We start from the raw sequence: 22,768 nt of genomic DNA on the forward strand, positions 1-22,768 counted from the left end.
TATGACTTACTAGTCAATGATATGCATGCAAAACCAATTTCTCACAAAGAGTGATATCGGTTTTTTTCAATGTGAACAACAACATGATGGAATCAGGCTTTAACATTCAGTGATCATAAGCATTCAACGTTCGAGTTGTTTTTGAAATCCACAAAACTCTGATGAAGGTCGACTCCTGGCAGGCTCTTTTATAGGATTTTTTGAAGCATTGAAAGAAACATGTGAAGAAAAATAGGAAGTCGTTTAGTAGTAGAACAGGAAGGAAGGTGTGTGTACCAGGGTTTAGAAGATTTTGGCCAGACCTAGTGAAGTCGCGTGTCCCAGAGGTCAGAAGTTTTGGATTACCCTCCACTGAAGAACCACCTAAGAACTAAGGTATTTAATTTTAGCTACCTAATGCTACAACAACTCTAACATTAGTCCATATTGATAGGAATTATAAAATTCAAATGTATTTTAAACCTAAGTTATGAACCTCTTCTACTCGAGAAAAGTGCAAATAAGGCCTCAGATTCGTCGACTAGTTAATAACGAACGCTTTCAGTGTTCATTCTATGTATGACTCAGATTTCAACACAAACCGATTGCAATAGTCCATGTTTTCTATGAAAAGGACTAATAAGAGTCATTGTAGACCTAGAGTATTTGTCCCATGGCATTAATCCATTATACTACAGAAATCCATTAATAAATGTCATTGCTTAATATGTGCAAAGAAAAGCTAGCATGTTGGGAATGAGTCTTAGAAATGATATTATAGACATGTTTTATGTCTCCAGTTTATAATTTTAAAGAATTTAATAGTAATGGAAAACCATATATATTATGGGACTTCATTAATAAATGCTATTGTATTGCTTAGTTTGTGGGGAAGAAAGTTAGCATGCTAGGCATGAGCTTTTAGAAACAATAGTGATGTGAATATCTATTCTTTTCTTGTTTTTTTCATTAGCTTTTGACTAAGATATAAATAAATATAAATAAATTGCTATTTTTAATAATATGAATTCGTTGTCTAGTTTTTAGTTTTTTGTATCACCGTCTTTTCTAATGTTTTTAACCATTAAAATGATATTATTTTTTGTTATTCGATAAATATTTTTTTTTTAAAGAAAATGTACTCATATATTACTGAATCAAGAGGCTTATTTTACAGCCCAGTATGACATGTAAGGATGTTCGTCGTCATCAAAGTTGAAATTTTGCTTATGTAAGCCAAAATAAAAATAAAAAATAAAAAATTTAAATAACTATACAAAATATTTAAATAATGTCTATTCATTAAAAAAAATTGCACGTGAAGAAATAGGATCCCTCTCTGCTCATGTTCGATTTGTATTTAAGATGAATCTATGTTGGTATATAAAATTTTATTGAGTCGAGAGGCTTATTCTACACCCTAGTACAAGGGGATGTGTAAATATTTCTGTGCTCAATTGTGTCCCTCTAAAAATAAAAATAAAATACACTCTAAATCCAAAAATAATGTTAACTTTATAATTTTAAAAAATATGTACATGTCATGTAAAATATTTAATGCCAACTATTTATATATTATATATTGTTTTAAAAATTATGTATATATCATGAAAAAAATAACCTCTTAAGATTAAAACATTTGAAGTTGGTGTCAATATTAAAACATTCGAAAGTTCACTATACACTGTATATAGCATTCAAAAATAAAATTTAAACAACACAAAAGTACATATTAAATTTTTCACTCTGTTTGTGAGTGAATATATTTGATCCCTCTTTGCTCATATTAAATCTATACTTAAAATAGATCTGTACTAACTAATTATTATATATCGTCAAATTTATTAAACAATGATTAACCTATATTACAACATTTACTTTCATAAATAATTTATTTATATAAACCCACTTATTTATATCCAATTTAACGATTTGTACGCTAAATATAAAAATAAAATTTTTATTTAATATTCAAAATAGACCTTTTAAGTTGAAATGCAGCCAAAACAATCTAAGCGACCTTATGAAAGAAGTAACTGCAAATTTATAGCCATAGTTTCTGGAAAGAAATAAAATAAGTGACGTGAGGAATTAACTAGACATTAATGATCTCACGATCCTCTTCCTATACTAGAGAAATATTGAATTATAGTAAGTGCCATGGATATTGAATTATAGTAAGTGCTATGGTGTAAGGAACTTTTGAAATGCAATGGAAGGTTACTTTAAAAATTTAGGTTACTTTACAACTTTGAATTTTTGGGTCTTCAACATCCATAGAACTTAGAACTTGTTGAAGCTATGTGCATGTTGCTATTGGAAAGGAGTATATCAAATAACGGACTCTTTCAACTATTTCATAACCAGTTACCCTCTTTACTTTTATGTACATATAACTCTGCATACACATAATTAAACATAACCATAAATATAAATAATACAAACGAGTATATCAAATAATGGGTTCTTTCAACTATTCCAGAACCATTTACCCTCTTTCCTTTCATGTAGATAGAACTCTTCATAAGCATATTAAGCGTAACCATAAATATAAATAATACAAGCATGAAAAATGGAGACACATACTTAAAAACACGTTATGAAGAATGGAGACACATACTTAAAAACACGTTATTCCTAAGCGCTTTTCAAAATAGGTTGATTCAAACGTATATATGTATTTTTTTATCACATTATTCTTATAAAAGGAAAGGAGGGGAGGAGAGAGGCTAAATGACCCTAACACCGCACACCTCATATATTAGAAATAAATGCAATCACCAAAAATAGTAAGCGCTTAAATGTAAAACCAGCCTGTTCAAGTATATCAACCAGTCATGGTGTCATTTGATATTAAAGTTAATCTACCCTCTCACACTTTATATAAGATGATCACTTTGGCATGAGATATGTTGTGAAACGATTGCGTGGATTCTCTAAGCAGTTTTAGCAATGCATGATATAATTTGCACGGAAGTGAATAACATGAACGATTGTGGGTATATTGCATAACTCATATATTAAATGAAAAACTGAACGATCATAACAATGCAGTTACCACACCTTATATGCTATATAAGTTCCCATTTATACATAATATTTTAGCATAATTATTTAAGACAGATCTGCAGTCTGATCTGATCTTAGCATAGCACTGGAAGGATGCCACGATCTGTCTATCAAATATGTCTATATATCTCAGTAGAATCGAGCCGCATGTCATGCACCTACTTTCACTCCATTTTATTCTATATAATGTACACGCGCTGCGTCTCTATCATCCTCCTGCAATATAATAAACAAAAGTTAGCATTAGATATGAGTGAGAGAGATATGAGTGTTTGGTGTGTAGAAGTAGAGGAACCCAAAGAACTTACTGTATTTAGTGGAATGGGAGGAGGGGCGGTGTGGATGCCACCATGGCGAATATAAGGGGGAGATTTGTAGAAGTGGGGAGAGCGTGAGGGAGGCTTAATGGGATAATGGGGTTTACCCGGTGGAGATGGGTGGCGTCCATCATGTACCGGCTGATGTATCCCAACCAGAGGAGGACGGGCTTTGGAAATCAGTGATGAAGGGTGGGCAAAATCCAGAGGATGTGGGGGAGAAGTAGGTGGCTTCATGTGGTGTCGCGGAGGTTTACGAATAGGGATAGGAGAAGGCTTGTCGTGTGAGTGTGGGGGTAACGAAGGAGTATGCCATGGAAAAGGCTTATCATTGTGATGGAAGGGCGGGTAAGCAGTTGGAGGATGTGGGGGTAATGAAGGATTATGTCCTGGGAAAGGCTTGTCATCGTGATGGAATGGCGGATGAGCAGTTGGAGGATGTGGGATGTCAGAGTAAGCGTATGAGCAGATCATGGAAAAAGCGATCAGAAGGAAAAGAGGAAGACGATGATGAATAGTGGCTGCCATCTCTACGAAATGCAATAGAAAGGCAAACGATGAGGATATGGTAAGGGAGAGAGGAGTCGAGGCCGTTTGAGAATACAATCCATGATTCCGGAGATCATGTATGATGTGGGCCATTGGATCGACAAAGGAACGACCAACATATTGCGGGCGAGCCTGCTTTTCAAGTTTGTGTTCACACCGGGAAGAATTGGCTGAGCGTATTGTGTTCGGTACAGATGATTTTATGTAAAGATTGGATTGGAAGTTGGCAGGTTTTGATCGGCGGTTTGTATGCGCAAATTTCTGCTTTTATCATTTCTGTCTAGGTTCAAGGTTTGCGGCTACATGATGTCTTAACCATATTTTGAACTCCAGATTCCGACGAACTTTTTAATTTTTTTTATGTATCTTATATGGTAAATTTCATAATGAAAATCCCAATTTTTGTAATAAAATTTGTAATTTAGAAATGTCGAGCAATTCCACGTTACAATTCAGTCATTTAAACTTCGAGCTTCACCAATCCGTTTACAAATCTGATAGAAATTGTGAAAAAGCCCACTGAAATTTGAAAAGACGAATTACTACATAAATAATATATTCAAATGGAAGTCATGTTCGGAAAGAGTATCTCTATCTCTAGGTCAACTATTAGACACCGATGTTTGCGGATACAAATATTGGAACTTTAATCCAGAAGTCAAAAGAGCACAGAATAAAATTGGTTTTGCTTTCAGGAAACGCCCGACAAAAGTCATTTTTTTTATTACGGCACTCTCCACCGAATCGAAGTTGACTTCTCCCACCACTAAAATATATATAAACGGAAAATATGGACTCCAAAGTTGCCTTCTCCAACTAAAGTCGTTATAAACGGCAAATATGGAATCCACAATTGACTTCTCAAACAACTAAAGTCTTTATAAACGGCAAATACGGAGCCCACAATTCCATTTCGCAAGTTTTGCTTAAAAAACTGAAAATGACCATTTTTTATTTATATACTTCTTAGATACCATAAAATTTACATTTTAAAATTCCATTTAAAATTATTGAATAAAGATCCTAACTTCTTCACCACAATGTTACTATTTTTAGGAAATACATTTACACTTGTTATGGAGCTTATTGGCTCTGCCTTTGAACATGATATATTATAATAATTACTTCTTTATCACAATGTGACTTTGAAAATGATATATTATAATAATAACTTTAAAACAATGTTATTGCTCTTGGAAATCTATTTACACCTTATTCAGCTTATTATCTTTTATCTTTTTCTTTTAACATGATACATTATCATGAGTGAAATTTATGTTTTTTTAATAATTTAAGATTAATTTTTTTAATCAAATTGTTATTTTTCTGTTATTTATTATTTATAGATAGATAGATAGATTGATTTGGAATTATAAAAAAAAATTGAGACACTTAATTTATATAAATCTAACAATTTAAATATTTGATTTTAATAATTTTTAATTAATTTTTTAAAACTAAACTCATAAAAATATTTGGCCAAATCTGCATAGAAATGCTTTTTGTTGCCTAGTACCTCTTTGTCCAACAATTGTGAGAATTCAACTACAAAGGGATGACATTTATGCAGCAAGGGTTACGTAATACAAAGATGTTCAACTCATTACATTATTGACTAATTACAACACCAAATAGTTAGTTATGGTGAATGATCACATTGTGGTCATTGGGAGGGAATTCCTTCACCTCCTCCCCAAATTTGTATTAGCTACTAGGTATCCTAATAACATTGGATATAATTTTACTTGGCCCTCCATTTCATTGACATATTAAATTGAAGTATCCGAACTATATTACAATTTATACTAGTTGGAAGTTGTTGTTTCCCTAATAGACTTCATATTTGAATAGGGAAGGAATTTGAAATCAATATCCTTTGTTAATTTAATGATATAATAAATTATTTTTTTACAATTTGATGGTATACCAAATTTCTGTTTGTTTTTCTATTGAAGTTGCCTGTGCCAAAATGCTTTGCCAGGGAAGGATAGAGTTCAAAGCATTTTGCAAAGGGTTGTTACCTATTACATAGTCTCTTTTCAGGTATGGACAAAGAAATTTGATTGCTGTGGAGTTGTTTTTTCTTATAGTAGCAGGGATAGTAAAAAATGGCTATTATAACCTCTTCCCATCATGGGCCTTTCATTTTGTTGCTTGACATTTTATACTCTCTATAGACATGGTCTTTGGTCTTCACTGGTCAGTTTGAGATGTCTCTCTCGAGGCACCTCTTTGTCAAGGCTTTAGGCAACCCTCCCCCTTCTACTAGTATGAACATAAATAATTTTTCCCTTCCCTTGGAATAGGAAGTTAAAATCTTAAGGTTTCCATGTTGTAACTGTAACTAGTACATAACCAACTAGCCTGTAGGATCACTTCTACTATGTATATATGAATCAAACATAAGTTGAACCTTGAAGCGACCGAAGATGAGATAAATAACCTTCGAATGAAAATTAAATAACTACAACATGTCATTGAAGTTGGTACCCAATATTTTGTATATGTAATTGATTTTGTAAATGCTTATGGTTTTCTCGTGGAAGGCCTAATTCCAACTACTCCTAACATGGAACACATTGGCTCTAGTGTGTCCTAACTAATTGTTATGACTGCATGGAAGCCCCATTTTCTCTGTCGTTAGGGGTTTTAGTTGTGTTTATACTACTTGGATATATAGTTTATTTTCATTTTTGTTTTTTCATTTCTTTTGGTTTTACAACTGTGTCATTACTATTCAGATTTTGAATAGTTGAATTCCAATAGGCCTTCAAGAAAATATTGTAATGCTGGTGTAAAATTTCATTAAAAGGAACATATTTTATCAATACAATGTTTTTAGTTATGGTTAGAAAAATAAAGATAGTTATTTTTATATGTTTTTAGCTATCAAAACTATCCATGACAATTTAAAAATGTCTATCAAAATTTATTCCCATATAATTGGAATAACAACTAGTATTAAGCAGAAAAGCATTAAAGTTAACTTGAATTTCGAAGTTAATTATAAAAATTTGTTGCAAATTATTGTCATGGCGAAATCAAAATATAATACAAATTCATATAAAATCCAGATAAATAAATTTATTATAAGAAACATTTTAATAATATCATCCACATAATAAACCAATTATTGAAAAAATACAAAAGTTCTTATAATTTTACATTCTAATATAAATTTTGATTAAATTATATTAAATTGTATAATTAATAAAAATTAATTAAATAATTATTTTATAGTTAATAAATCTTAATTAAATAATTTCTTAACTTAAAATTTTAATTATAACCAAAATTTTAAGATGCAAATTTTTGTTTCCATACAAATGCTCTTGATATTTATTAATGTATTATTCCATTTCAGATATCAGATACCGTATAGCTATCTATCTATTATTACTTCTTGCAATTAGGCCAGAGTACTATAGTGATCGATTAATCACTATAAAACTACAAACAAAAACAAAAACACCATGTACCATATAGATATTTATTATTAGTCGTTTTTGTTAGTCTAGGGTATTAAAGTGATCGCTTGATCACTAAGTTGAAGTTTATTTTAGGGATCTTAAATCAAAATAAAAGGAAAAACTTTGATTTTCCTTTGATGCTATTGGTTATAAATATTTAGGTCTTATTTCTTCACCAATGATGTAATATTTGATAATAGTGCGTGGGTTAATTATGATTTACATTAATTGTCGAGTAATGTACACTACTCTTTCCACATGAAAAGCTACATGATAAACCTCTTAATGCACTTAATTTTTGTTTGTGTATTTTTGTGCACATGATAAGTTGCACAAGCCACTAAATCATCTATTTAAGTCCTTAATGTGTTGGTTAAGCCTTCACCTACTTCTTTCCATTGTCCTGGCAAGGGCCTACTTCTTCCCACTACCACTGCATCATTTTTTATTGCATTATGTTTGTCCATGCATCATTTATTCTTGCACTATTTTTGTATGCTTCTTACTCAAGACTCGTCTTTAGTGACTTTTCTCCTCCAATGTCTATATAGATATATCCACAACGACACCTATGGTTGCCAGTCCTTCATCAAACCTCAATTTAAACCTAAAATAGCGCTATAAAATTGCAACTCACAAATCAGTTTAGGTCCCATTAATGGTTTTGCAACATAAACTAGTAATTATCCTACCTAGTAAGAGTCTTGAATAATAAGCATACAATGAGGGTGCAATAATAGATGGTGCATGGAAAAACATAGTGAAATGAAAAATGATGCAATGATAGTGGGAAGAAGTAAGACCTTGCAAGCACTATGGGAAGAAGTAAGTGAAGGCTTAACCAATGCATTAAGGGCTTAAATGGATGAGGTAGTGGTTTGTGAAACTTACCATGTGCATAAAAATACACAAACAACAATTAAGTGCATTAAGTAGTTTATCATGTAGCCTTTCATGTGGAGAGAGTAGTGTACATTACCCAAAAATTAATGTAAATCGTAATTAACCCACACACTATTATCAAAGATTACATCATTGGTCGAGAAATACGATCTCAATATTTATAAGCAATAACATCAAAAGGAAATCAGCGGTTTTCCTTTTATTTTGATTTAAAATCCCTAAAATAAATTTCAACTTATTGATCAATCGATCACTTTAATACCCTAGACTAACAACAAGGACTAATAATAAACAACTATATGGTACATGGTGCTTTCGTTTGTACGTTTGAAGTGGTTAGTCGATCACTACAGTACTCTAGCCTAATTGCAGGACTAACAATAGATAGCTATACGGTATCTTATATGTTTTAGTGGTAGTTTTAAAAAACATAGCAAATTAAGGGAAAACGTGTAATAATACATTAATAAATTTCAATAACATTTGTATTGAAACTTAAATTTGAATCTTTAAATTTTGGTTATGATTAAAATTTTAAGTTAAAAAATTATTTAATTAATATTTATTAATTATAAAATAATTATTTTATTATTTTTTAAGTTAACATAATTTAATCAAAATTTGTATTATAATGTAAAATTATAAGAATTTTTATATTTTTTCAGTAATTGGTTAATTATGTAGATAATATCATTAAAATGTTGCTCATAATAAATTTATCTATCTAGATTTTATAAGAATTTTTATTATAATTTGATTTTACTATAACAATAATTTGCAATAAATTTTTATAATTAATTTCTAAATTGAAGTTAAGTTTAATGCTTCTGTGCTTAGTACTAGTTGTTATTCCAATTATATTGGGTTATATTTTGAGAGGCATGTTTAAATTGTCATGGATAATTTTGATAGTAAAAAACATATAAAATAACTATCTTCAATTTTTTTTAACCATAACTAAAAACACTGTATTGATAAAATATGTTCCTTTTAATGCAATGTTACATCAACTCTACAAAAATTTCCTTCAAGACTTATTGGTATTCAACTATTCAAAATGTGAATAGTAATGATAGAGTTGTAAAACCTAAAGAAATAATAAAAAAATGAAACTAAACTATAGATCCAAGTAGTATAAACACACAAAATACCCCTAACAACAGAGAAAATGGGGCTTCCATGTAGTCATTACAATTAATTAAGACACACGAGAGTCAATGTGTTCCATGTTAGGAGTAGTGGGAATTAGACCTTCTATGAGAAAATCATAAGAATTTACAAAATCAATTACATATACAAATGATTGGGTACCAACTTCACTGACATGTTGTAGTTCTCCAATTTTCAATCAAAGGTTGTTTATCTCATCTCCAGCTACTTGGTGATTCAAGTTATGTTTCATTAAGATATACATTGTAGAAGTGATCCTCGAGACTAGCTCGTTGTGTACTATTTGCAGTTACAACATGGAAATCTTGAGATGTAAGTTCCTATTCCAAGGAAAGGGAAAATTTATCTCTATTAATACTAGTAGAAGGGGAAGGGTCCCGTAAATCCTTGACAAAGAGGTGCCCGGAGAGAGACATCTCAAATTGAGTAGTGAAGACCAAAGACCATGTCTATAGAGAATATAAAATATCGACCAACAAATTGAAAGGTCCATGATAGGAAGAGGCTATAGTAGGCTTTTTTTACTATCCCTAGTGGTATAAGAAAAAACATCTCCACACCAATCAAATTTCTTTGTTTATACCCGAAAAGACACTATGTAATAGATAACAACCCTTTGCAAATAGCTTTGAACTCTATCCTTCCTTGCCAAAGTGTTTTGGCATAAGCAGCTTCAACAAAAAGAAAAAGAAAAATTTGGTATACCATAAAATCGCAAAAATATAATCTATTATACCATTAAATTAACAAAGGATATTGATTTCGAATTCCTACCCTATTCAAACATGAATTTTGTTAAGGAAACAACAACTTCCAACTAGTATAAATTGTAATATAGTTTGGATACTTCAATTTAATATGTCAATGAAATGGAGAGCCAAGTAAGATTATATCCAATATTATTAGGATACCTTGTAGCTAATACAAAGTTGGGGAGGAGGTGAAGGAATTCCCTTCCCAATGACCACAATGTGATCATTCACCATAAATAACTATTTGATGTTGTACTTATTCAATAATGTAATGAGTTGAACATCTTTCTATTAAGTAATCCTTGGTGCATAAATGCCACCCTTTTGTAATTGTATTCTCACAATTGTTCTACAGAGTGGTACTAGGCAACAAAAAGTATTTCACCAGATATGTAGATTGTGTCAAATATTTTCATAAATTTTATTTAAAAAATTAATTAAAAATGATTAAAATGACATATTTAAATTGTTAAATTTGTATAAATTGAATGTCTCAAAATTTATTTATAATTCCAAATCTATTCTTATATTTAAAAATAATATTTTAAATAACAAAAAAATAACAATTTCATAATTTTTAATTTATCTTAAATTATTAAAAAAAACATAGATTTCACTCCTCATAATATATCATGCGGAAGGAAAAAGATAATACGTTGAATAAGGTGTAAATAGATTTCCAAAAACAATAACATTGTGATAAAGAAATCAAATGATGAACTCAATAACAATGTGTAAATAGATTTCCTAAAAACAGCAAGAGTGTGATGAAGAAGTAATTATTATAATATATATTGTTCAGAGGCAGAGCCAGTAGGCTCCGTAACAACGTGTAAATAGGTTTATAGATTTCCTAAAAACAGTAACATTGCGGTAAATAAGTTTTGAGCTTTAAGCATCCTTCAAAAAATTTAAATGAAATTTTAAAATGGAAATTTTATTGTATCTAAGATCTAAATAAATAAAAAATGGTCATTTTCAGTTTCTTTAAGCAAAACTTGTGAAATGGAATTGAGGAATCCATATTTGCCGTTTATAAAGACTTTAGTTGTTGAAAAAGTAAATTGTGGAGTCCATATTTGCAGTTAATAAAGACTTTGGTAGCTAGAGAAGTCCCTTGTGAACGGCATTGTCGATTCCGTATTTGCCGTTTATAAAGACTTTCGTTGTAGTGAACTTTGGAGTCCATATTTGCCGTTCATATATATTTTAGTGGTCGGAGAAGTCAATTTGGATTCGGTGGAGAGTGGCCGTATAAAAATACGAACTTTTGTCCGACGTTTCCTGAAAGCAAAACCAATTTTATTCTGTGTTCTTTTGACTTGTGCAGTAAAATCCCAATATTTGTATCCACAAACGTCGTGCGTAATAGTTGACATGGAGATAGCGATACTCTTCCCGAACACGACTTCCATTTGAATAGATTACCCATGCAGTAATTCGTCTTTTTAAATTTCAGTGAGGTCTTTTACAATTTCTATCCAATTTGTAAACAAATTGGTGAAAGTGGAAGTTTTAATGACCGAATTGTAACGTGGAATTGCTGGACATTTCTAAATTACAAATTTTATTACTAAAATTGGTATTTTCATTACCAAATTCATCATATAACCTAAGTTCGTCTGGAATGTGGAGTTTTGATTGTTGGAAAACATTAATTCCAACTACTTGCAATAACTGCAGTAGCTAGTCTCTTTTGGAGAATTTGGGGGATGTCTTGACAGACAAGCCACCGACTCCAGAAACTTCTCTGCTGTATATAAAAACCTTTTTAGCAATCGAATGAAGACAGTGTTCTGAGTTTTGTGTTCAGTATCTGTGTTGGGTTATCTGATTTTGTATGAGAGCTTGGGTGAGCTGTGAGAAGAAAGAGCTCAAGTGCGCTGTGAGGAGACAGAGATTAGGTGAAAGGTGGATTGTTGTGAAGGGCGAATTGTTGTGAGTTGAAGTGTTGTGTTTGGCCTATCGGTGTCGAAGGTTGAAGGCCTTGTGGAGCTCCCTGAGTAGAGCCACGTAGCAGAGTAAGCTGGGGCCGCTGTAAAGTGTTTTTGGAGGATGCCGAGGGTTGCAGCGTAGTGGAGTTATGACGCTCTATGTAAAGTGGAGGTCGATTATTAAAAAGAAGTGTGAATGTTGGGTATTTTTCAATGGGAAAATACCAAAACCAGACAAACAAACACCACAGAGCCAATGCTCTGTTTCCACTGTTCCAGGATCCTTTTGCACAGGGAAACTTTTTAAAAAAAATCTCAGAACAGAGTATTACACAGCCATAAAAACATTTCTATTCATTAAAATATAAAGCCTGAAACAACATTCATCCTCTTTGCTGAGAGGGATTTACCAAAACTTACATTCACCCATCAAAAACAAAAACTCTGTCTTTTCTCTCCACCTGAGAGTTCACTGTGCTGGGTTTACTGCTGTAAAACCCATTTTTACATTACTGTTGTAAAACAAATTTTTACATACTCAGTAAAAATTTCATTACATTCACCATTTAAAAAATGTGCGCTCTTTTCTCTTGCATTTCAATGCATACCCAATACATAAAAAAATCTATGCACTGCTGTGCAATATCTTCCCCTGCTTCACGTGCTGGTCTTCATTCTGAGCTCTCCCTGCTCTTTCACTGCTGCACCTTACGCCTCTCCCATGTGCAACAATAACATTACATCTTCATATGCGCTCCACACTTTTTTATGCACTGCTTGTGCAAAAATACATAGTTCTTTTGCTGCACTCTATTCTTTTTACAATGGTCAACATATTACAACCCACGAGCATTTTCATTTTTGGCTCATTATATTTTATTCACCCTAAAACAAGAGCGTATATGAAAAGCATAAGACCAATGTGCATTTAATTTTCTTACATGCCGTATATAATAAAACTTAAATGCTTTACCCACTTTTTACGACCATGGTTTAAATTCATTTTAATTCTTTTGCAGGTAGGAGTGGCGGTCAACAGAGAAATCTTACACTCCACGTAAACCTTGATTTGATGTTGGTCGTATGCAGGTGTGCAGCTTCGGGCAATCAATGGCGGAGGATACGGGAGCAAATCCGACGGTGGACAACAATATCGGAAACCCATTTTCTGCAGAGCTTTAGCTTCCGAGATTCTTACGTTGGCTTACGTCAGGGGTGAACCACGTGTCAGCTCCAAATTTTCTCGGGTTCAAAATTACGGAAAGTCCCTTTGCCGGAATGTGACCCGAGAACTCTCCGGCGGGTTTGCTGACTGGTTTCTGGCAATGTTTCCAGCTGCGTTGAAATTACGATTTCAACACTCCCCTTTAATTTCAACAGTTGGGCATTCGGTCATACCCAGACTCTTCCTCTCGTAGAGGGATTCCTTAGTAGTGTTGTTACAAAGATATCTTCCTCACATAGAGGGATTCACCAACTGCTTCTGATACAGTTCACAAACAAGCAAAGTTGTCTTCCTCTTAATAGAGGGATTAACCTGAAACTGTGCTTAAGAGCACCTTCCTCATGACAGAGGGATTCACCATAACAATGTGCTGAAGAGCACCTTCCTCTTTAACAGAGGGTTTCACCATGTGACTATGCTTAAGAGCACCTTCCTCATGACAGAGGGATTCACTAATGACAATGTGCTGAAAAGCACCTTCCTCTTTAACAGAGGGTTTCACCAAATGACTGCTTCAAATGCAGTTCCAAAACAAACAATCATTGCACTGCTGTGTGTGCAAACTCATTACATTGTTCTTTTATGCTGCTGCATATTCTCTGCTGCACTGTTGTGCCCTCTTCTTTATTGTGTCTATCCCACACTGCTGTGTCTACACTTGTTGTTGTGTTGCTGCACTTCACTTACATTTCTTTGCAAACTCTGCATTGCTGTGCATTCTTCAAAGACAAAATACTCTGTCTTTTCTGGAACAATTTCTCTGTCCCACCTTACAAATTTACACTGTTGTGTGTAAACATTTCTTACATTCACTGCTTTCATTTCTTCAACAAAAAGCTTCATGTTGCTGCATTTTCTTATTTGCATTGCTGTGTGCTTCTCCTTCTTGCCGTCATGTTGCTGTCCATAACTTCTTGCTGCTGCATTTTTCATATTCACTGTTGTCCATACCCATAACCATAGACTGTCATCCCTGGATTTTTATTTGCTGCTGCGTTGCCTCTGCAATTTGCACTATCGCTGCCTTTTGTTTCATCATACTGTTGTGTGCCCATACTCTTGGCACTTCATTCTCCACAAAAAAAAATAACACAAGCTGCTGCCTTTTCTTATGCACCCTTGCTTCACACAATCTTAGTCTTCATTTTTTTTCCACAATGCACTACTGTGCAATTCCTCTAGCTTTCTGATGCCACACACATTCTTATACATCCAGTGTGCATTAAAAATCTGCTATCCTTGTTTTTCTTTATGCATTTCTTTGCATGCTGCATTGCATAAAAAAAACATTACATTTTTTTTACTGTTGTGTGAAAGAATTTCATTGCATTCTCAGCCACTGGGCATTTATGTTCTGATGCGTTTTGCCTTCTTCTCATTTTCTTCTCACTGCTTTGCATTTTCATTCCCAATAGAAAACATTTCACTCTGCTGTGAGTATATTCTCTCATACTACATAAAAGGAAACTACCTTCCATTGCTATGCATTTCAATGGATGTGCACCACAAAAAAAATTTCCAAACTGTTGTTTTGTGTTCTATCTTCCCACTGCTGTGAGGGTCTTCTTGCTTTGCATACTTTTCTTATTGCGCTGCTACACTTTACATTTGAGCGTTGTCCCCTTTTCTTCTCTGCTCTTATGGCAGATTTGATTTCATGTCTTTCCTTTATAAAAGGTCTTCATCAAAGAGTGACTGTTAATACAGTTCAGCAATAAAAAAAATTACAAGCTCCCCTTTAATGTGTGCTTGTCTTCTTTTGGCAGACTCTTCTCAAAACAAACTTAGATCAGCTGCGTTGCTTAAGGGGCTTTCACATTGTATTTCTTTTCTTCTCCATACTTGTGTAACTTTCTTCTTTTGCATGGGTCTAGCTTGTGTAAGAGCCCATGTCAAGTTACAATCTCGTGCCATATGCCCAATGTTATGACACTTGAAGCATTCAACTTTATTCATGAATAAGAATTCATGATTTCTTCTTGTGAAATTATTTCTTGGAGATTGTCGGGGACCACAACATCTATCTCCATGAAATGCTCTACAGTCTTTTGCCATATGACCAAAGTTTGAGCAAGCATAACAATAACCATAAAAAGAACTTTGGTACCTGGGAGGTGGAGTTTTCCTTGATGTACTTCTGAAGCCTTGCTGCCTTGAAATCTTTTGATGATAACCATTACCTCTTACCTCTTTTACATCAGCTACATTTCTTCTTGGAGCTGGTTTTCTACTTGGAGCAGGATTTCTTCTATTGTAGCCTTGATCTTTCTCCTTGCCTTTGCTGGAAATAGGAGCATCACCGTTTCCTTCTGGCTTCTTCACATCTCCTTTGCTTAAAGCATCCTCATCCTTGTTTGAGGGTTCAGCTACATACCCAAGTCCTGATTTATGAGATGGATATCTATGATAGCTGAGCATGTCATCCAAAGCTTGAGAGCTCTTCACGATCTTGTTAATCCCTTCAACCTTCTTCCTGAGGAGGACAATCTCTTCTTCTAACTTTTCACATTCATTATTTTTCTTTGCAAGTTGTTCCTCAGTTTCTTCCTTGCTACGAGTAGCTTCAGCTGCTACTATTTTGAAGGAGATAATATCTATCTTAATTTTGGAGATTTCTTCATCTTTTGCTTGACTGCTCTTCATTTTCTTTTCAGCTCCTTGTGCCTGCTTCCTGGCTTCTTGTAGTTCAGACTTAAGGGAGGAGACCTCTACCTTGTGCTGTCCAATCTCTTCCACAAGCTTATTCACTCTCTTGTGTCTTTCTTCAAGTTGACTTGTCAAGGCATCTTCCTGCTTCTTTGCTTTGTTCAGCTGATTTGTCATGGATATGACTTCTTCATGATGTTTCTTCTTGCATTGGTCAAGCTCCTTCTTCAGCTTGGTAAGCTCTTCATCCCTTTCTTTTACTTGAACCTTGATGAGGTCAAGCTTCTCATTCTCAGCTTCTATGATGGGTTCATAATTTTCTTCTTGACTCATTGTCATGGTCAGTGCTCCCTTTGCATGAAGGTCATGCAGTCTGTCCCATATATCCTTTGCTGATGTATATTTTCCTAATTTCTTCTTTACAGAATCAGGCAGTCCATCCAAGATTAGTTTTGCTGCTTGTGCATCATACTCCATGGATTATTTATCCCTCTTGCTATCATCAATCACTGACTCCCAGACTTCAATCCCCTCAGACATTAGGAAAGCCCTCATCATTATTTCCCATACATCAAAGTTTCCATCAAACTTTGGGGTTTCAAATAAAATGTATTCTAATGGATTGCCTTCTAGTTTAGTAGAGGAGGGAGACACATTTTTAGCAGGTTTGGAGGCTTTCTTCTTTGACCTTGCCATTCTTATCTAGGCTTTAAATACTTGACTCTGTTTTCTTTTAAATCACTGACTGTTCCTTTAACAGTAACAGAAAGGAAAGCTTTGAAAAATACCTTAACTCTTTTGGCTGAGTCTTCACACTGCTGGAGAGGTTTGACTGTTGCAACAACCTTCTCCCTTCAGCTTCTTTAACTTCTTTAAAGAGCCTAAACCTACTCTGATACCACTGTTGGTTATTTTTCAATGGGAAAATACCAAAACCAGACATACAAACACCACAGAGCCAATGCTCTGTTTCCACTGTTCCAGGATCCTTTTGCACAGGGAAACTTTTTAAAAAAGATCTCAGAACAGAGTATTACACAGCCATAAAAACATTTCTATTCATTAAAATATAAAGCCTGAAACAACATTCATCCTCTTTGCTGAGAGGGATTTACCAAAACTTACATTCACCCATCAAAAACAAAAACTCTGTCTTTTCTCTCCACCTGAGAGTTCACTGTGTTGGGTTTACTGCTGTAAAACCCATTTTTACATTACTGTTGTAAAACAAATTTTTACATACTCAGTAAAATTTTCATTACATTCACCATTTAAAAAATGTGCGCTCTTTTCTCTTGCATTTCAATGCATAACCAATCCATAAAAAAATCTATGCACTGCTGTGCAATATCTTCCCCTGCTTCATGTGTTGGTCTTCATTCTGAGCTCTCCCTGCTCTTTCACTGTTGCACCTTACGCCTCTCCCATGTGCAACAATAACATTACATCTTCATATGCGCTCCACACTTTTTTATGCACTGCTTGTGCAAAAATACATAGTTCTTTTGCTGCACTCTATTCGTTTTACAATGGTCAACATATTACAACCCACGAGCATTTTCATTTTTGGCTCATTATATTTTATTCACCCTAAAACAAGAGCGTATATGAAAAGCATAAGACCAATGTGCATTTAATTTTCTTACATGCCGTATATAATAAAACTTAAATGCTTTACCCACTTTCTACGACCATGGTTTAAATTCATTTTAATTCTTTTGCAGGTAGGAGTGACGGTCAACAGAGAAATCTTACACCTCACGTAAACCTTGATTTGATGTTGGTCGTATGCAGGTGTGCAGCTTCGGGCAATCAATGGCGGAGGATACGGGAGCAAATACGACGGTGGACAACAATATCGGAAACCCATTTTCTACAGAGCTTTAGCTTCCGAGATTCTTACGTTGGCTTACGTCAGGGGTGAACCACGTGTCAGCTCCAAATTTTCTCGGGTTCAAAATTACGGAAAGTCCCTTTGCCAGAATGTGACCCGAGAACTCTCCGGCGGGTTTGTTGACCGGTTTCTGGCAATGTTTCCAGCTGCGTTGAAATTACGATTTCAACAGTGAAGCCTGCGTGAGATTTGGAACTTGGATTGTTTGTTTGATATCTTATTTTTCAAGTGCATAACCCTGTGATAGAGACCGTCGTGGAAGGTAAACTGCTGCACTGTTTGGTTTTTATTTTTTATTTTTTTTTGGGTCCAAATGCAGTTGCAGGGATCTATGCTGGCATGGCCGTAGGAAGTCGAGGTTTGAGAAAGGAAGTGGATGCTGAGAGAGTGTGAGCGCTGCCTGGAGATAATACTTTGCAGAAAACATTGGAGTTGTTGCTGCCCTGCTTAATGGGCGTGTTGTGAGTCCTAGAAAGTTGAAGCCTCTATGAACACTAAAGAAGTTGAAACCTTGAAGGTGAGTGTTCTGTTGAAAAAATTGTTCATTAAATGTTGTGTGAAGCGAGAGAAGTAAAGTGGCGTGAACATTAAAAAAAAATGCCAAGCTCATTACGTGTTTGGTTCCTAAAGTAAAAATAAAATAAAATTGTGCTATGTAATTTGTGTTATTGTAATGTGAAACCAAAAAGGAAGGAGGGTTGATTTAAATAAAGGAAAGAATTTATTGCATTTACATAGGGACATTAAAGTTGTAAAAGCACCTTGCCTCAAAATATTTATTCAGCGGAATATTTTTAAGTGGGTTTATTAGAAAAGGAAGAAGGAAGCAGCCATATTATCCCAGATATTGGATAAAATTTATGTTTGAGGGTTTATTGGCAGAATCTTATTTATCTTACTCTAACAAGTTAGACGGTGAAAATTATGCAAATTGGAAGTTTAAGTTGCAAACTTTAATGGAAGGCAACAATACATGGGCGATTTTGTCCAAAGCTGAAGTTAAGCTAGTGCCCCCTCAAGCCACAGATGTTGTAATTCAAGATTGGGAGCAACGGGAAAACAAAGCAAAGGCGATTTTGTGGATGACGGTTAATGACAACATTATTCCACACATTAGAGAGTGCAAAACATCCAAAGAGACAAGGGACACTCTCAAAAATTTGTATGAGACAAAGACTATAAATCGAATACTGTATTTAAAGAGTAAGCTTCTTTCAATTAAGATGGAACAAAATGAAAGTGTTAGTAATTTTATTTCTAGAATTAAATATCTAAAGGATAAATTAGGTGACATTGGTGAATCGGTATCTAGTACAGACATGGTTACTGTGACATTAAATGGAATGCTTGATGAATATCAAATGTTTATAACTGGTCTTTTAGCTAGAGAGAAGGCTCCTACTTTTGATGAGTTGGCAGGTATACTTATGTAGGAAGAAGAGCAGAGAAGAAGCCTTAAACAAAAATCTCCCAATTCATATTTGCCATTGATGGCCAAAGGGAAGCAGTCCTTCAAAGGCAAACAGTGGGAGAAAAATAAAGGCAAAAAGCCATAGGTAAAATCATTTCAAGGTACACCTTTACCAAGGACAAATGCCAAATCAAGTAGAGATGATGTGTGTTATCACTGTGGAAAAACTAGTAATTTTTCTAAGAATTACATCAAAAGGAGGACTGAGATATTTAAACAAAGAAGGCATTCAAGAAATTATGTTGATAAAGATGAAGCAACTAGTCATGACGTTAGCAATCTTAAATTGTTTGTGTCCAATGTTGCTTTATCAGCAGAAACTGATGATAATAATTCTTGGTTTATAGATTCTGGTGCATCAATCCATATGTCATGCAAAAGAGATTGGTTTGATAATTATCATGAGATTAATGATGGTGGACACATCTATTTAGGGGATAATAGATCACATGAAATTAAAGGATATGGTGATATAAGTGTTATGATGCCTAATGAACAAGAGAAACAAATTCAAAATGTGGTGTATGTTCAAGGATTAAAAAAGAACTTAATTTCACTCTCTACTATCATCGATCAACATTTAAAAGTTGAATTTATGAAATCACATTGTTTGGTAAAGGATGTGTAGGATAACTATAAGGTTGTTGCAAAAGGAATGAGAGTTGGAGGCTTATACAAATTGGATGTAATGAAGAATGGGCATCAAGCTTTGGCATCAACAGGCATGTCAACTATAGAGCTTTGGCATCAAAGATATGGACACTTAAATCATAATGACCTAATGTTACTACAAAAGAAATTGATGGTAGAAGGTCTTCCAATTATTAAGGGTGAACACTTTGAATGTGAAGGTTGTGCTCTAGGAAAACAACATAGGGAATAATTTCCTGTGCATGAAAATAGAAAAAAACCTGAAATACTTGAACTAGTGCATACTGATGTATGTGATCCAATGCAAACTAAGTCACTTGGTGGAGCATATTACTTTCTTATATTTATTGATGGTAGCACTAGATACAGCTGGGTATATTTTATAAGAAACAAAAGTGACGTGTTTAAATACTTTAAAGAATTCAAGAGTATGGTTGAAAAACAAAGAGGAAAGAGCATTAAAATTCTTCGATCAGATAAAGGTGGTGAGTACACTTCAGGAGCTTTTATCAAATATTGTAAACAAAATGGAATTATGCAACAATTTACAGTACCACATACACCTCAACAAAATGAAGTAGCTAAAAGAAAGAATAGAACATTAGTTGAATTTGCTCGAAGTATGTTAAAAAGTAAAGGACTTTCTAATAGTTTTTGGGCTGAAGCCATTAACATAGCTGTATATCTTAAAAATAGAAGCCCTACTAAGTATCTTGAGAACAAAACACCATTTGAAGCATTTTATGGTTTTACACCTAAAGTTAGTCATTTAAGGATATTTGGATGCAAGGCCTTTGCTCATATTTCTAAAGAGGATAGGAGAAAGTTAGATGCCAAAGCCATCAAATGTATTTTTATTGTATATTACACTGATCAAAAAGCATATAAAAGGTATGATCCAAGTACTCACAAGGTCTTTGCAAGTAGAGATGTTATATTTCATGAGCATGTAGATAAACAAATAAAAGAAGACAAACATAATATATGGTAGTCTCCTTATGAAAACTTTAAGGAAGAAGAAGAAGTTGTGGAATCAACTCAAGTACAAGAACACGTGGACATTCCAAAAGACACATCAAGGACTCAAAGTCCACAAAGAAGTGATGAAGGCACTCCACAGAGAAGAAAAGGAGAAGGTACTCCACAAAGTAATGAACCTCTAAGAAGGTCAACACAACAGATTCAAGCGCCCATCAGGTATAAAGATTATGCCTTAATGTTTCAACTAATGACTATTTTTGAGCCCTTAAATTTGAACAAGCCAAAAATCATAAAGAATGGATGGAAGCTATGAAAGAAGAATATGATTCTATAATGAAAAATGAAACTTGGGAATTAACAAAATTACCTGAAAATAAAGTTCCTATAGGATCAAAATGGTTGTACAAGGCAAAATTTAATGCAGATGGTAGCATAGAAAAGTATAAGGCAAGATTGGTTGCAAAAGGTTATTCACAAAAAGAAGGTATAGATTATGAAGATACCTTTGCTCCGGTTACAAAAATGAATACAATCAGAATAATGATAGCATTGGCAACTAAATATGATTGGAAGGTACATCAATCAGATGTAAAGTTAGCTTTTCTAAATGGGGACTTAAAAGAATAGATTTATTTTGTTCAACCAGAAGGATTTGTAAAGAACTGTCAAGAACATCTTGTATGCAAGTTAAAAAAGGCCTTTTATGGACTAAAACAGGCCCCCAGATATTGATATGACAAAATCAACAAATTCTTTTTCAACAAAGATTAAAAAAAAAAATGATCCTAATTTGTATGTTAAGATAGATAGAAATCGGGATATAGTATTACTCTCTATATATTTTGATGATCTAATAATAACAGAGAGTGTTGATAAATTGATTATAGATATAAAAATAAAGTTATCATAGGAATTTGAGATGAAGGATCTTGGTGAGATGCACTATTGTCTAGGTCTTGAAGTATGGAGAGATGATGGAAGTAACTTAATCACACAGAGCAAATATACAAATGAAGTACTAAAGAGATTTCATATGAATGGATGTAAAGCAGTGAGTACTCCATTGGAACAAAATATCAAATTAAGAAGTGATGATGAAACAAAAGAGGTGAATGGAACATTGTATCGACAATTAGTGGGAAGATTGAATTATCTCACTACCACTAGACCAGACATTGTTTATGCAGTAAGCATACTTAGTCAATTCATGGCTAAGCCTCATGAAAGCCATTGGATAACTCCAAAAAGGGTCCTTCTATATTTAAAGGGAAATATCAATTTTGGTATTGAATATACTAATGCTTGTAATGTTCAATTGACAGGTCATTCTGATTCTGACTGGGCTGGAAATCCAGATGACAGGAAATCCACCATTGGATACGTCTTCAATATAGGATCGAGAGCTATATGATGGAGTAGTAAGAAATAGGCAACAATTTCCTTGTCATCAACTGAAGCAGAATATAAATCATTATGTAGTGGCACCTGTGAAGCTATATGGTTCAGAAGAATACTTGAAGATGTTGGTGAAAGTCAACAAAAACCTACAGTGATCAAATGTGACAATCAAAGCAACGTCAAACTGGGGAACAATCCTATATGTCATGCAAGGTCAAAACATATAGACACACAATAACATTTTGTAAGAGAAAAGGTCCAATCAAAAGAAATTTCTCTAATATACTGTAATACAAATGAGAATGTAGCTCACATATTCACTAAGCCTCTTGGGAAGGCAAAATTTGAGATTTATAGAA

The sequence above is a fragment of the Pinus tabuliformis genome, chromosome 9, assembly GCF_031772625.1.
Source record: "Pinus tabuliformis cultivar Carrire ecotype Pingquan chromosome 9, CPIR1, whole genome shotgun sequence".
Lineage (NCBI taxonomy): Eukaryota > Viridiplantae > Streptophyta > Pinopsida > Pinales > Pinaceae > Pinus > Pinus tabuliformis.